The 16,867-nt window shown below is 46.0% G+C and overlaps 1 protein-coding gene across 3 annotated transcripts in view; it reads left to right on the forward strand.

Moving 5' to 3' along the window:
* Positions 1–16,867, forward strand: part of LOC126529909 (nuclear factor related to kappa-B-binding protein) — a 437,784-nt gene that overhangs the window by 102,200 nt on the left and 318,717 nt on the right. The window lies entirely within an intron of this gene.

The following is a 16,867-nucleotide window of genomic DNA, read 5'->3' on the forward strand; positions in this document are numbered from 1 at the left end:
CATCCTCTTCTGGACGTGGTCCAAGCATTCCTCTTTCGAAATGGGGACCAGTCCATAAACATTTTCTTGCACAAGGGCAGAGAAGGTGGCACTATCTCCGTCAGACTCGAACATTGTGTAACAGAGGTTGTGCTTTGGCACTGAATGGGAGAAAAGGATGACAGCTGCCTCAACCTCCATGCTCCCAGACTTAGAGTCAGTGTTTTTCTGGCACACATGATCCTCCTGCCAGCTTGCGTAGCCTGGGTCTCCAGGCTTTGGTCCTACTTGGCAACCAAGGCACTGGTTCGATAAAACAATGCCGTCCAAGGTGAGGCCCGTATGATATTCAGTTATTGCACCAATTCCAATATGGGACATGTGGCGACACTTGTGCCATGTTCCATCAAAATTTACTGTGATATCACTGCTGAAATATGGATCCATTTCCTTGTAGGCGGTTTTCACAGCAGGAGCAGATTCTGTATAGAACTTGTCCATGCACTGTGTCTACGGTTCCCTGAATTTCTTCAAGTGCTTCTGAAAAGTCTTATGATGCAGGCCACGATGGCACATATTCATAGCTGCCCAAAAGTAATTGAGGGCTGTTTGTCCCTTCCCTATCTGTTTTGTCGCCACAATGGCTCTTATATTCATGCCAAAGGCCATTGAGTCGTCCTGATGAGCAGAACTCCACGAGCTTGCAACTACTCCACAATGTAAACATAGCAGCTCAAGCTTTGTTGCAAGTCCAAGTTGGGTGCCTCCTTGAACCTTCATCCCAGTCGTGAAGCACCGCTGGCACGGGGTCCCGGATAGCAGGTTGCCTGGGGCATCCATTTGCACAAGGAGCAATTTGTCGCCTTCTCATGTAGCGGTGGCAGCTTCAGGATCGCGCTCCATTGCTTGAAATTTTCGCTCCATCGCTGACATAGCGCCAAATCCTCATTGCACAGCAGCGAATTTTTTTATCCGCTGCCTCTTTCCCCTCACACGTCAGGAAACGTGTTTTCAAGTGCACAGTGGACGACGCGATCTCACTGTCTGAGGCAGATGAAAGAGAGGATGAGGAAGCTGCTGGTTGATGAGCACGAGACACCAGGCGCACTCGTCACTATAAATTCTTGCGCCGGTGGAGCAAGAGTCACGTTGCTAGAAGCGTCAACGCAACCGCGCTCTTGTGTAGATGAAGCAGAAGCTGCCCCACAGGAACCATCGGTGCGATCATTGTTGGTTGGCGCGCAGGCGAGCGGCGAGCTTTGCCATGCGGGCAAGCTTCATAGTATGTTTCCTCGCACCGAACATGTGTAGCGTCTTCAGTTTCTATGGGCGTATCATGGCCGACTGCACAACAGTCGGCAGGCTAAACGCAACAATGGTCTCGTAAAGATGGTTGAAAATCGTCTCATAAAGACAGTAGAAACTTCGAGGATATGCGAATGGCTGCAAAGATAGACAATGGCAAGTGGAACACACAAAGGCCGCCAGCGATGGAGGAGCCGAAGCATACGACGGCCGGACGCATTATGCAGGAGACCACTACGTCATCGCATGCAGCAGCCAGTGGGAGTCGCGGGCTCCCCCACGTCCTTGAGGAGCGCGCGCTTCGCCCAATCTCAGCTTCGTGTCTCAGCCGTGGGAACCTTGAAAGCTCTCGCGAATCCTCCAGTCATGAGCAATTTACGCCTCTCCCGCGCTGCCGTTGCCGCCGCCGCCGTGGGTGGTGGGAAAAAGAAAGCTCTAGAATGCACGAACAAAACAACACCAAAATGGTGGTGCTTGGGGGAGTGGTGGAGAAATGGCACTCCCGCCAAGTAGGGGTATTTTGAGCGCTCACTCACTGCTCGGGGGCTGCCGCAGCTTGTTATAAACTTTATTTGAAATAGTTTTGCGATGAATTAGATGTTGATATTTACAGAAATGGTAGTTTATAAGACATGCTGCCTGAATATGCATTTTTCCAAAAATCAACTTTTTCGCGATTTTTCAGTTTTCAAAGACCGCGTCCCCCCCTTAAGACGCGTGGTTCTGCTGCAGCAGGACAATGCAAATGCCATGCCCACTTGCGTCGGTGTGTAGGATAGCAGAGGCTGTGGGATCAAAGTGACGAAGTACTGGTCCTGATGTGAGACATCAATGGAATGTCTGAAAGGCGGCTTCACAGTCATCCCTCTGGGTAAAGGGTGTAGGCATGGTCAGAAGTTTGTGAAGAGGAGCGATAGTAGCAAAGTCGCGGACAAAGCGGTGGAACTATGACGCTAATCCAAGAAATCTGCGAAGGTCTTTAGGTATGGTTGGTTTCGGGAAATGCACTACAACAGCAACTTTGCCGGGATCTAGTTCATTGCCATGCTTGCTGACAACGTGACCTAATACTTTAATGTTGTGGCTCACAAATCGACACTTCTTATTATGGAGCTGGAGACTGGCTTTGGCTAGATGTGAGAATGTCATCTCAACGTTCCAGGTGCTGGGAGATGCTGGACGAAAAGATGACAATGTCGTCCAGGTAACAATGGCAGGTTTTCCGTTTGAGGCTGCGCAGTACGGTATAGGTCATTTGTTTTAGTGTGGCTGGTGCATTGCACAGTCTCAAAGGCATCACGTTGAATTCGAAAAGGCCGTCAGATATTGCAAACCCCATCTTCTCTCTGTCAGACTCGTGCATAGGGATCTTCCAAAAGCCAGAGTGCAAGACAAGGCTTGAAAAGTATTTGGAACCTTGTAAGTTATCCAAAGCATCATCAAACGAGGCATAGGATAGACATTCTTATGGGTAATGTTGTTTAGTGTTCTATAATTGATGCAAAACCGTACCGAGTCGTCCTTGTTTTTTTTTAACTAGGACGACAGGAAAAGACCAAGGGCTTGTGGAAGGCCGTATAACGTTCCGCATGAGCATGTCGTTGACTTGGTCTTCGATAACCTTGTGTTCCGAAGCCTATACACAGTAAGGGTGGTGGCAAATGACATGGGATCTGTCTGTTTCGATGCAATGAACAGCCACTGTTGTTTGACCCAGCCATCCAAACAAACGTCAAAACAAGTTTCGTGTTTCTTTAAGATGGTCAGCAAGGCATCAGTCTGCGTTGAGCTGAGATCTGAACTCAGAATGGCCCGAGAGCACTGGTTGAACCTTCCGTGGGCGTGCACTGTGTGGGGGACGAAACTGGTGAAGCAGTGACGACAGATACTGGTGCAGTGTCGATAAGCCACAGTGGACCTCTCTAGCAGCAGAAGTGGCTCTAGTGTTGTGTTGTAGGCAGTTAGACTGGTGCAGCCATGTGAAAAACGCACTAGACAAAAGGCGGTGCCGATTCCCCGAAAATTACAGCGTTGATAAGAGGAAATGGCAGTGTTGCCGTCTATATTGTCCCTTGATCTAACGTTAAGGATACATACATGGCCGGGTGGAAGGACAAAATCTGCTGCTATAAGAAGGTGAGGAATCAGCAGCATCCGAGAGTTCGGTGTCCCTAATATGTATAACCGGAGAGCTCGATTATCCGCACGAAGTGACAGAAGACACAGTAGATAAGAAATCCCAGCCTAAGATGATTGAATCAATGCACGACGAAAGCACGGTAAGCTAGATATGATGCCGAATTCCGTCAATGAGGACATGAGCGGACATGAGTCGTTGGTGCCACATAGAACTTCAGGCCAACATACATAGTTTTCACTTTTCGGAGACAGAAACATAGTTCACGATGAATAACAAAGATGGCGGCACCAGTTTCTATAAGCGTATCGACGGAAACACTGTCCACACAAACAGTGAGTAAATTTGTCGGGTAATCAGGATGAAGTGGGACAGTTTGCGAACAAGCAGTTTATCCTCTAAAAAGTGCAGCTTCTAGTTTTCCGAATGGTTGGCGAGAGAATTGGAGGCAGCAGGCAGGGGGGAGGAAGTATGGCGGAACGGTGACAGAGAATGATGACGTAGTGAGCGAGAAGACTGAGACATGCCTTGGAATAGCAGAGGTGAGGGTGAGCTATGTGATGAGGATATGCGATAAAACCTCATTCATACATTTAAAAAATAAATCGCAAGAAAAACATACTAAGCGGGAAAACACACAATCCGAAGTAACCAAAAAAAAGCTAACATACTTAACTATTGTTAACATCTATGTAATGTGAAGCATCACATGGATCTTTGCAGCACAAAACGCTGACGCGCATCGAGCTGGGGGTGTTCCGGCGGCTGGTGACGCGTTTTGTTGTTTTCCTACTGCGTGGTGTTTTAAGAGGGCGGTGGGAAACGGAAACGAAATCAGGGTAATGGCGGTTGCCACTGAAGCAAAACGTGATGCCGACGAACGGTGGCGCATTTAGATTATTGCCTACTAAAAGGGGGCAGTACACTACCAATGACATTACGTACTACTACCATGTTCTGTAAAATGACTCTTTAAACCTATGCCTCACCAAACGTATGCTTATCACAATAGGTTTGGTGGCGATAGCTGTGAGCGCGGCATACGACGACCCGGCCGGAGATTTGCCGGTACTGAAATAAGAAACTGTGTGCGCCATCATCTTCACGTGAGATGTGCGGCTATATACTGTTCCTGATTATGCGTGCCTCGTGCCTTGTTCACATAGGATCTAGCAGCCGGAAAACGTAGATGATCGCAGTCTGCAGCGGGAAACGGCGTCGTGTTTCGGTTATAGCCTATTAAAAGTGCGCACTACTCTTGCGACAGCACCAAGCGCTCTGAAGCAGATAGGCGAAGATGCTTATCACAATAGGATTGGCGATAACTGGGAATGCCGTGCATGACGACCTCGGAGAAGATTGGCTGGTACCGAATTGAGAAACTGAGTGCGCACTGGCGTTTTTATGTGAGACGGGCAGGCGAGTATTGCAGTTATTAAAACTTCTTTCTGGGCGAGTTGGTGCATACTTGATTTGAAAAGTATTGTGGTGAAACTGCCACAGCGGGCAGTTATATACTGTTGTCGATCGCGCGTGCATTGCACATTTTCTTGTTTACACGAGATCTAGTGGCTGGAGAACGTATCATAGGATTGCACTTCGGCAACGCACTGAATGTTAGTGCTGAAAAATCATGTTTTCCAGGATTGTATGAGCCGGTAAAAAATCAGCGTGACACTATTGGGTCATTTTTTGTGTTCTCGATTGTGAACATTGGTGCCGGGAAAACATTGGAACATATCAACTGTATAGGTTTCCAGAACGTAAGCATCGGGTCTGGGAACACAGTCTCTCTCATAGGCGGAATAACCACGTTGTTCAGCTTGCTGGCGCTGATGGCGTAAATGGGATACATGACCACCAATGCCACAGTAAGCATACTGGGCAGGCACGATGAGCAGGATTGTGCAGGGGCCTGTACTGCCATTGAGGCCAGGTGGTCGCAGACAATGTCAGCAGGGGCAGGTGGTACTGGTACCGGAGACCGCATAACAACCTCTGCACAAGAAGGTGCACAAATAGGCACAGAGGACATGGTATGTGGGACACTTGTCATAGATGCCATTTCTTCTTTAATGATCTTGCACAAATTGGGAGGAGGAGTGCACAGAGATGTAATGGCTGTGTTGGCGGGAACATGGCCGTGAAGCTCCTCTCTCACAATGATGCAGATGAGCATGTGCATATCGTCATTGTCTGTAAGGCGAGCATCGCAGCAGGCGTATGGAAGACAAAAGGAAGAGAGTGTGGCAAGGCATTGGCATTTCGTGATGATATCACGAACTGCAATAGGGCTCTGAATTGCAAGCGTTAAAGGCGACGGACTTGATGCCCTTCAGGATATGGTGGGTTCGGCCCTCTTGTGACATTTCTCTGAGTTTAAACTTACAGTGCAAACACCTAAGCAGACCACAAAAGGAAGATACGACACACATAGGCGCTGTGTGTCAGAGCCAGTGTGTGTTGTATCTTCCTTTTGTAGTCCGTCTTAGGTGTTTGCACTGTAAGTTTAAATTCAGAATTATGTACCATCTAGACCCAAATGAAGCTTTTCTGACATGTCACTCTCAGCGTGCTGGCAGAGAGCTAGGACACTTTCAATATAGGAGGTGTAAGATTTGTATGCTCCCTGGATATGGGTAATGAGCTTGTTTGGCTACTTTGGAGTGCCCAGCAGACATGCTGAATATGTGACGCAACTGCTCAGTAGATGTTGACCAATCAGGAAAGTCGCATTCATGGTTGAAAAACCACGTTTTAGTGACCTCCCTTGAAAGCAACATTTCGGAGCTGGTGTGCCTCGTCCCAACAGTTGTAAGCACTCACCCTGTCGTAATGGTCAAGCCGGTCTTCTGTGTCTTTGTCGCAAAGACCAGGAAAATCCTCAGAGTCGCAGTGCGGTGCGTTGACAGACCAAGTAGGCCCAACTGGTTGAGCTAAGGTGGGTTCAGAAGAGGAAGCATCCGTTAGTGCCATGACTGTTGATGGCCAGCACAACCAGCAACCAGAGCGCAGCTCCAGGGGTGACCAGCAGGGCAAGAGGGCATGAGAATCAATGCACGCTCCACCAATTGTCATATGACACCCCGTACCGCACGAGCCAGTCAGCCAGTGGGCTTCTTCAATTTTCCACTTCTGGCTACCCGCGGGCTGCCAGAGCTAGCCAGAGCATCTTTGTTTTTCTTAGGTTGCTCTGCCCACCGTGCCACACACTTCCGCCGGGCGTTCGTTTTGCTCGGGCTGGACAGTTCTGGCTACCCACGAGCTGCCAGAACCTGCCAGGACAATCTTGGTCTGGCTGCTCTCTGGAAGTTCTCTGGCTAGCAGAAAACTCAAAGAGGCGATGGGCACTTGCCACCATGTTTGTGGGGACTTCACGGATTGCAATGCAGGCGCTTGCGGACTTAAATTTACCTCACCCAGCCAACTGTCTACGGTCATCTTCAGATTTCCTTACTTCTAGCGTTATCTTTTTAGGTGCTAACACACCGTTCCGCATTGCGAAGCGGTGTGATATGAGCAGTGGTGAACCGTTTGAAGCTTTTGTGTGTGTATGTGTGTGTCCCCAAGGCTTCTTTGCGGTGGTGATCAGCGCGTCGCGCTCTCATGCGTGCATGTTATCGGCATCAAGTTCCACGCAAGTTGTAGATGCTCATTCACACATGTTGCGGTACATTTTTGGTTTCTCTTTCTCTGGTGGTGTTCCTTTTCACATATCTTGCATATGCAGTATGCGGAGATATCTCCTTTTTCTGCAGTTAGCAAAGGTGTTGCAGCCTCTCTGTCGTGTTCACTCCGCCTCTCTGTCGTATGCTTGGGTGGCAGCTCCTGGTGTGTGTCCGAACTGCAGGCCATTGATGTAAGAATGCACTGGCCGAGTAATAGGCACATGTACATTAGACACACGTCCATTGGCTTATTGCTCTCATGATCGCGACCAATGTTGTTTTTCGTGTGAAACTTTTCGCTGGTCACAGGCGGCGTGCATTTTCACGTGCCAGCTGCGTCCCCAGCTTCTTAGGGTCAAAATGAGAAGCACCATCAGCCATGACAAACTTTCTGAAATCGAAGCCCAAGCAGGTCAGCAAGAAATTTTATGCGTATAAGACGTACCCAATATCCTGTTTTTTCATGTCTTGTGAAGTGATGACACAACACCAACTCATCGATGTCGCCGGTGGGCGACGTAATCACTGCGAGCAGGGATCCTCAAACTATCGCTTTCGAGGATACAATCACTTACACATGATTTCGCGTCTCGTCACCGGACGTGTCGGAAGCCATCTGTTGTGCTGCACAAGGTGCAGTTGGCCCAGTGTGTGTCCTGTGCCGAGTCGCGCAAAATCGCACGAAAGTGACCGTATCCCTGAATGCAACTATATATTTTCAAGCTGGCAATGCATAAATGGGCCGACATTGCCAAGCGCGCCCCGGCCTTGCCAGGTGCTGCCATGCTGGTAGTAGCATGTTTCCATTCGGCCGGCTGTCCCGGCATTCGATTTTGCAAACTTCGGGCAGGTTCGGGTTGTCTTGGGATCCCAGTCCACGTTACTTCCTATCAGGACCAGAACTAGCTGGCTGCCATCTGGCTGCCAGCAGGCTGCCAGAACTCCTTAAAATCGAAGAGGCCCAGTACCAACCTGACAAACCAATAATGATGATGAACTAATAGTTTGCGCTCACAATATTGGCGTTGCTGTTCCTTTCGTTGCTCATCGTATTTGTGCTGCTCAGTTTGCACAAAACTGCGAAACATCAGGCATCCTAACTGTTTGTGGCTTGCTTTTGGCCCGGAACCACTACGTCCTGCCTAACCTGAGCACGACGCCATTGTGCATATTGACGTTGCGGTTCCTGTCACCATTCATCATGTTCACGCTGCTCTTCAGGAGTCCTGACGATACGTGGCCTTTCCATAGCGCTATCACAGCAGAAATTAAATCAGTTGCTAAGCTGGTTCTTCCTTTAGAGAAGTAGAGCAGCAAGTTGGGCTAGTTGTTGGAAGTTCATCTTGTAATACTGGGGTTACTGTGCTAAGACACACGGACAACAGAAGTAGAAAAGGACAGGACGTGCGCAGACTCACAACTGAATTTTATTGGGTGAAAGATTACATATATATACAATGATCAAAATGACGTCATCATGCTGATAGGCCATCTACAATCACTGCCGTCACAATCTTGCATCCAGAAATTGCACCTCACAATCAACAAGCACAATGGAAGGATCGCTAACACATACACGCGCTTTCTTCTTTATAACATATGCCTCGAACAGCTCCTATGTACGATGATCCCTATGATGGAATTAAATTCTTGTTTTTTCTAGGAGCAGAAGGCACACCTTCTTTGTCTCTTTTTCACAATCCCTGCAATGTTTTGCTACGTAGGAATGCTTGTCAGATGAATTAGTCTTAAAATGTTCTGTAAAAGGCATAAATGGCACAGCCAATGCCTACGTCGCTGCCCTGGCGCCTTTTAAGTGGCAGCATGCATGTGGCTGTTTGTGCGCGGAACGCTTGGGATCAGTGCAATCACGACGCGCAAGCGGGCATGTCACGTGGTGTTTTGTATTTTGCGGGCATCATCAGTAAGCTGAACTACACTAATACTTAAGAGATAGAAAGACAGAAACTGTTTATTCGGACGTTTTGAAAACTGCTCTGCAACTTTCTAAGTGTAAATTTTCCCCTAGCTTCATTAGTTCAGAAGTTGGTTGATTAATCTTGACTAAAAATCTAATTGGGCAAAATACAAAACAAAATAGTGTGACACACTATACAAAAGTGTGCAACATGCATTTGGTCGCGTCATCTTAGAGTGCATCGGGATATTTTTAAACTCTGACTAAAGTTAGCTGAAACACCCTGTATACAGTGACTTTTGCTTAGATACATGGATTTATTGTATACTTATACGTATATTTAAAGATTTTGTTGCGAGGTTTTGTCGATATATGCAGTGAACTTTGTTTCCAGTGACACTCTCTTGCTCTTTATCTTCACATTTGTGTATTCCATTGTATCTTCGCATTTCTAATGTATATTTTGTAGAACTCCTGCTTTCGATATGTGGTCTCTGTAGCGACTATAATTTCGGTGCAATTACAATGCATGACCGGTGACAGCTGCTCCTGCGCAGTACATTAGAACGAAGGACAGCGTCATTGAGATTTCTTGCTAGCCGTTGCATATGTACAAAAATGCAAACAACGTTCTTGAATGACAAAGTTTCATTAAAATATTTGTCCTCAACTTGTTCATTTCACGGCCTTTACATTTATCATATCGTCGGCATGCACTGCTTTGCTTGTTTTGAACTGATATAGTTCTAAAGTTCGTGTGATATTTTCTTTGCTTATTAAATAGACAAAACACATGGAAGCATTGATATCACTTATTTCTGGCCCAACTTTTGGGACATATGAATATATTCTTTTATGAAAAATACATATTTTACTTGTATTGACAGTGTGTAGCATCCAAGAATTCGTTTGCAGCATCTTTGGCAATGACGATGCAGTTATCATTCATGTATTTGATCCCTCAACAAATTGTGTAAGGAGGAGGCCAAGGTCCAACGTGAGCCCCTCCAGAACGAAATTTCTGGCTATGCCACAGCCTGCTTCATATGGTACAAATGCTTTTTCCTGGAAACTGCAGCTTGTGCAACCGTAATCTTTACTGCTTTCTGATTTTATTTCTTTCCCCCTGCACGGCCAGTGCCGCAGATGTGCGGAGGTGAGCGCCATCTGGTGGTGCGTCACACACATGGCGCAACACCTTTCACCATGATTGGTTGAGTTTTCTGTCAATGGAGACAAATAAATCCTGGAATCCTAGTCATATACAGCTTCTCTAAAACATATGGTGGCAGCTTGTCACACAATGTGCAAAACGTTTGTAAATTACTGAGAGGTTATATCAGAGTCCTTCCATTTTTTTTCTGGTCACGAAACTGCCGCCTCAGTTTCATATAGAGCCAGCGCCCGCCGCTAGAGGCGCAACCGTGCATGAGAGGGCATGCCAACGCCGCTACCGCTGTGGTTGTGTGTGGGGCAGCCTCGGTATTCTAGCTTTCTCAACTTCCTCAACCATCGCTATAGCTTCACATAATTATCTTTAACATTGAATATGCTTAAATTACTGCCTGAGCGTGTCTTCTGCCATGATATGAGCACCCGGGACGAAAATAAAGCCGCTCATAACATGGAGCTTGCGGCGGTCCCAGACCAAAAAAAATGGAAAAAATCTGGGATTTTAAGAGCCAGAACCGCGATACGATTATGAGGCACGCCGTAGTGGGGGACTCAGGATTAATTTTCACAACCTGGGATCCTTTAAAATGCACCTAAATTTAAATAAACGTAAATAATTGTCTGAATGAGGTTCAGGTAGGATTAATGCAAGACAAACTTCGCTACTAAATGTGTTTAAATGCACCTAAAGGCCTGCAAAGCGATGCCATTTCTGAATGAGATTTAGCTAGGATTAATGGATTAATGCAAGACAAACTTCGCTACTAAATGTCTTTAAAATGTACCTAAATTTAAATAAACGGGTGTTTTGCATTTCGCCCCCGTCGAAATGCGTCCGCTGTACACGGCCGGGTGGTCTAGGTCCAGATTTCTTCATCATCGCTGTTCGCCTCAACACTTCGGTGGGCTTCGTTTTTTAATATTTGCCTGAAATTAAACGCCGCGCATTCGCAACAAAGCACCAGTGGTCTCACTTATCACCAGATGCAAACGTATGGGCTGTTGCACCCCCGCTTACCCTTAAGTAAGCGCCAACTCTCCGTTGCGCATAGCGAGAGATTGTTCGCCGAGCACAGCTGTTCACTAAGTTTCTGTTAAACTGTGGCAGAGAAGGACTCTGACTGTGGGCAGTATCTTATAAGGAGATCAAAAGAATGAAATTGTTATTGAAAAGGGCTGCTACCGTAGAATACTTAATGACAAAGAAAAGAAAATTGAGCTGCTCCGTGCGCTCAAGATTTCTTTGCAAGGCGATGCCATTTCTGAATGAGATTTAGGTAGGATTAATGCAAGACAAACTTCGCTACTAAATGTCTTTGGTGCAGCTTTTAGCAACGGATTAAGGCGAACGTAAAGTGTTAGGACCTGCACAGTTGAAACTAGCTGTATTTTAATTAGGCAATTGCCCTAGCAAGCAGTTGTTTAGAAGCGTCAGTACGTAAGCCAAGCACTTATTCACGCTGCTCGTGGTTTCGACACATAAACGACGAGACTAGGTATTTTGGTTCTTAATGCGCAACTACTTACAATATGTTAAAAACTTTATAATTCGACTAAGAAAACAAATAGAACGTGTTGGTGCAAAAACAACACACAAGCACGATCATTTATTTATCATGTAAAATAAGCGGAGCGAAATACAGACAGCACAGAGGCGTCCGGTCGCGAATGGTCTACCATTCACAATGCAAGAAATTTGTTAAAAGCATGACACTGACATAATAAGCATAAAGAAATAACCTCAAACGTGAGAGATATGCATTGGGGAGGGGGGGGGCAGGAAACAAACACCAGCAAACGAATGGCATTAAATACAGAATGCATACTCGATTGTTTCTATAAACAAGAAAGTGTAAAGCATAAGCATTTCATAACACATGGCAAAACAGAAGTAGCCAAATCACAAATACAGCAATTTGTTTTTAAATGGCTTGTTAGAGATACCACCATTCTACTTCTTGAGCTGTTACTTGCAACACGTGTTCGGCATCGTTGTCCCACCCCGCCACTTCAACTAAACAGCCGAGCACTCGAAAAATAGCGCAGCACATGCACAGAACACACCCGATCACTCAGCTCGCCTCGCACTGGGCACGCGTTTCGGTACACGAACGATGCCCTCTGTGGCACAGTGGCGCCGCGTCGCGGCACTTTTGGGCAGCATATGAACCTCTCCCATAGCGTGACGGCGGAGTTTCGTGACCAGAAAAACATAGAAGGACTCTGGTTATATCTACAATTTATACACTTGAAATCAACAAGAAAAAATAAATGTCATGATGTTTATTTACTCTTTACTGTCAATGACCGATTTTTCGAACATGCCTGATAATTCAGACGCCTTCATGGCACCGCCATGTGCCCCATAGAGTCAATCATCTGAAATTTCTGACACTGAAGCCCTTCGCCATTCGATTTTTCTTACTTTTTGCTGTGACTGCAGGTCCGAAACAGCAATAGTTGAAACCACCACCCCTGCGATTTTTACTAACTTGAAGACGCATTGCCAGCGCTCTCGCACGGCAATGCGTTGGCAGCCACAGTAGACGTTTTGTGCTCTTGTTAAACCTAGCTTCTTAGACGTTCGCAGAAGTGGGACTTCTGCACCAATTGCGCCATCTTGACACAAACGTAAATTCCTGCGCCAAACACAGAAAATTGATCAAAATTGCACCACGTTGCACCACAATGGCTTCAGCATGTGTGCTCTGGCAGTGGCTGCAAACAGTGAACGAATTTGTTCTTTGAAACAATGCACTGCCAATTACGATATTCCCTAATGCGAAATTTCAGTGCAGTCGTATACATATCTTCATTTAGCGATATGTTGGCTGGCATAGACAATCTGTCCCATGCAGCACGTTGAAAGCAGAGGGAAGTGCGGCGCAACTGCCTCACTAATTGTGACACGTGGGCGTGATTCACAGCAGCCACCACTGATAGACCTCTGCTCATGCAGCGCTCTGTTTTCATACAGATGACGCCTAATATTCTGATGTCATCTTGTAGCCGTCATCGTCACACAGCCTGTCTTGCATGGCACAGCTGTTTTCTTCTCACGCTTTCCCCATTCTCTCTTCCTCCGTTTTCCACCTCACGGTTCCGCTGCACCCTCTTCCTCCGCTTTCCTCCTCATGCTTTCTCTGCTATCGCCATATTTCATCCTCGTTCACTCTTTCATCCTTTTGCTGTGCTCGTTTGCTCAGTTACAAAGTCGCCGAGGGATGATGCCGGCACTCGCTGCAGAAACGGCCGCCCAAGAGCTGCACTCTGAAACAGTGCAGCTATTCACATTCTACACACTGCGTGATGGCACCTCCCGCACAGTTTCTCGTAGTTTTTGTGCTTTTAATGCTGAACTTTTAGGTGGTTTTGGCAAGTAGCCAGCTGCACCTGGCTGTTGCCGCTGCTGTTGGAACGGCCAGGGCTCTATTATTTAGGGTGTACCAGAATACGGTTCAGTGGGCCAAGCAGTCTAGCACTTTCTAGCTGAGACACAAAATAACAAAAAGTAGGCTAGGGGTGCTGTGAGCGAACTAGATATTAGGGAGGTGCGTGCTGCAACAGGTTCAGTGGGTGGGCGTCTCTGTCCCCAGGGCAGGTATAACGTAAAACTATTCCAATCTGTTCTTGGGCCCATATGGCGAGGCCTGAGCCATTTTGATGGATCACTAAGGGCTAGTGGCTGATTTGAAATAAAAACAGATTTAAATTTATGTTATACCAAACAAGGGTCTATTGCAGTTCTCCGAGTCTGCGGTGACATATGGTGATCCAGGAATTATGTTACCGCGTCGATTGGACTGCATAATTTGAGAATCTTCTGTTATCATCATGATCGTTGCTACAGGAATATATAGTTCTGTCATATTGCAAGCAATCTTTTTTGGCTTTACAGGAAAGGCATTCGCCGTGCTGCTGCTCGACCCACTCTTCCATATTCTAGTATGCTATACTTATAATGTGCACTTTTACCGCCCCAAGTTCTGATTGGCTTGCAGCAAGGCCAAACTATCTCTATTATGTAGAAACAGCCTTCAATAAGCCACAGTTATTCATAACTGTGGCTTTGGACTCACTATTTGGACTCACTATTTCAGAATGCATGTTTTTAATGTGAATGCCTTAATGGCTCATGGGTCGAAAATTTGACCATGCGGCGTTATGGCACCTAATTCAATGGCACGAAAATTGGGGATAGAAGCTTCAACCTTTGGTGGGAATTGAACCCAGGACCTTTGCTGTTAAGGCAAAGGTACTTAAGGCACAGTTAATTACAATAGAGTTAATTAAAACACTCAAACACATGACCTTTGATGTTAGGTAAGGTCCCTAAGGATTCCAGAAAAATTGAAAGTGGACTGTGTTAGCCAGCTGTGATGTTTCGTTCGAGAAATACATTGGGCAGGACTTTGGTGGTTCTGTGAGGCAAGCATTGATGGCTGTCTCTTATATGATACAATATAGATGGTGGATTGTTTTGTTGGAGACTGTAGATGTATGTTTCCTCACAAAATAACGAATTTGGTAGCAAATTCCTTGCACAAGCTATAATTTTTATTAGAACCATTATTGGTGCACAAGAGGTAAGAAAGTGAAAATGCCAGCAGTGCTTACAGTGAAAAAAGGGAGTGGGTGGTCTGTCATGTTCCAGGAGCTAATAACAATATAAGCAATAGAAAGTTTGGCTTGTGCCAAACTCATTATGATTTTGCATTGCAAAATTATCATAGAACCAAAGTCTATAAATGATCTGGCCTAGGTATTGAAGGTATGAATCAGTCAGTCAAGAATGACGTCACGAAATTTAAATGAAACTTGTACTAGCTGGAGCTGTGAGAAATATGCTCCATCTCATAAAGCAATGTGTCAAGTTGTTTCTGTAGTTCTGGTATTTTTTGCAAGTTTACTGTAATTAAAATGCCATTTTACATGCTCCAAAAATATAGCCCTAACTGCATGGTGTATCATATATAATATGCAAATATTCTGGCTCATAAATTTGCAACCAAGTGTTTTTTCTAAAAAGGTGACGTTGGTTTAAGGTATCTGGCATAAACAGCAACTTACCTCATTTTTTTTTTTGTGAGAAAATAAAAATTCATGCAGTGAACTATTAAGAGGGGGTATGCAAGGTACTGTGCCCATGTATAATAAGCTAATAAACATCCTAACATATTCATTTGCTGACTCTGGGGGAAAGTTGTGAATAGGTGATTTATATAACTAGATTACCGTATTTACTCGATTCTAATGCGCCCTCGACTGTAACGCGTACCCGTTTTTCATGACCAAAAAGAAAGAGTACAATACCGCACACCTCGTGCTTTTATATAGAAATACTATTTTCTCTCATTTGAAAAAAACAGATCTATTCCCAGTACACTAAAGTTGCGATGAATAAAAATACAAATGGAAGCGGCGTACCTTGCCGCCAAGATTTTCACTGCGTTTGTACGAGTTGCGTTGGGCAATAGATGTCACTCGTCATCGCTCTAAGACAACTCCTTATCACTTTCAACAGACGAAAGTATTTCATCCTCAGTGCTGTCCATGGCATTCGAAATCCCGCACTTTTTAACGGCCTTGTAGACCATGGCAGACGGGATTGTGCACCATGCATCTTTCACCCATCCAGCAAAGTCCTGCAATGAGGCATGCTTCATTTTATTGACAGGCGTGAATTCGTGGCAGCCACTGACAAGCCATTTGGTGTAAAGTGCCCGAATTCTATCTTTCGCTGGCTTGTTCAAACAAACACTGAGTGGCTGGAGCTGCGATGTCATGCCGCTGGGTGTCACGACAAGCTCGGTGTTGCATGCAGCCAGCTTGTCCTTGATGCGCTGGTCAAGGTGGCACCTGAACGCGTCGAGCACAAGCATCCCACGCAGACCCAAACTGCTGCCGGGTCTCTTCCGCCAAACGTTATCAATCCAGTCAGCGACCAAGTCCATGGTCATCCAACTTTTTTCATTTGCGTGCACAATGACGCCACTTGGAAACACGATTCCTTTCGGGAGCATCTTCTGTCTGAAGATAAGGTACGGGGGCAGCTTGTGCCCATCTGCAGTGCAACAAAGCACTGCAGTGACTCTAGTTTTTTCGTGGCCTGAAGACAAAATACGTACTTGCTTCGCCCCCTTCTTTTTGACGGTTGTGGTGACAGGCATGTCAAAGTAGAGCAGCATCTGATCGGCATTTCCAATCTGTCTGAAGTGGTAGCCGTTTCTATGGCGCAACTTCAAAACCTACCGCTGAAAACTGCGATTTCTCTTCATATTCTTCGGGCAATTTTTGGCATATCCCTGTCCGCCTTCGAAGAGAAAAGCCTTTTTCTTTTCATAAAACTTGATAGCCAGCACCTGCTCGCTTTGAAGTCACTCTGCATTAGCCCTTTCTGTAGGGCTAACTGCATCGCCCGTACTTTGAGCAGATTGGTGCTTTGAGCAGAGCCGCTTGCTGCTCTTGCATGTATTCTGCGAGCAGCTCTTCTATTTTGGCGAAGTGGCCGTGCTTCGGTCCACTGAAACCTTTCCTTGTTGCTTTGCTGGCAAAAATATTCTCATTCTGTTTGCTCCAGTCCTGCACAGAAGTTTCGGGAACTCCAAATGCCCGTGATGCGGCCCAATTTCCATCAGTCTCCGCGCACATGATAACTTTCCTTTTAAATGCAGCATCATAGTGGAC

This window comes from Dermacentor andersoni, chromosome 5 (assembly GCF_023375885.2).
Source record: "Dermacentor andersoni chromosome 5, qqDerAnde1_hic_scaffold, whole genome shotgun sequence".
NCBI lineage: Eukaryota > Metazoa > Arthropoda > Arachnida > Ixodida > Ixodidae > Dermacentor > Dermacentor andersoni.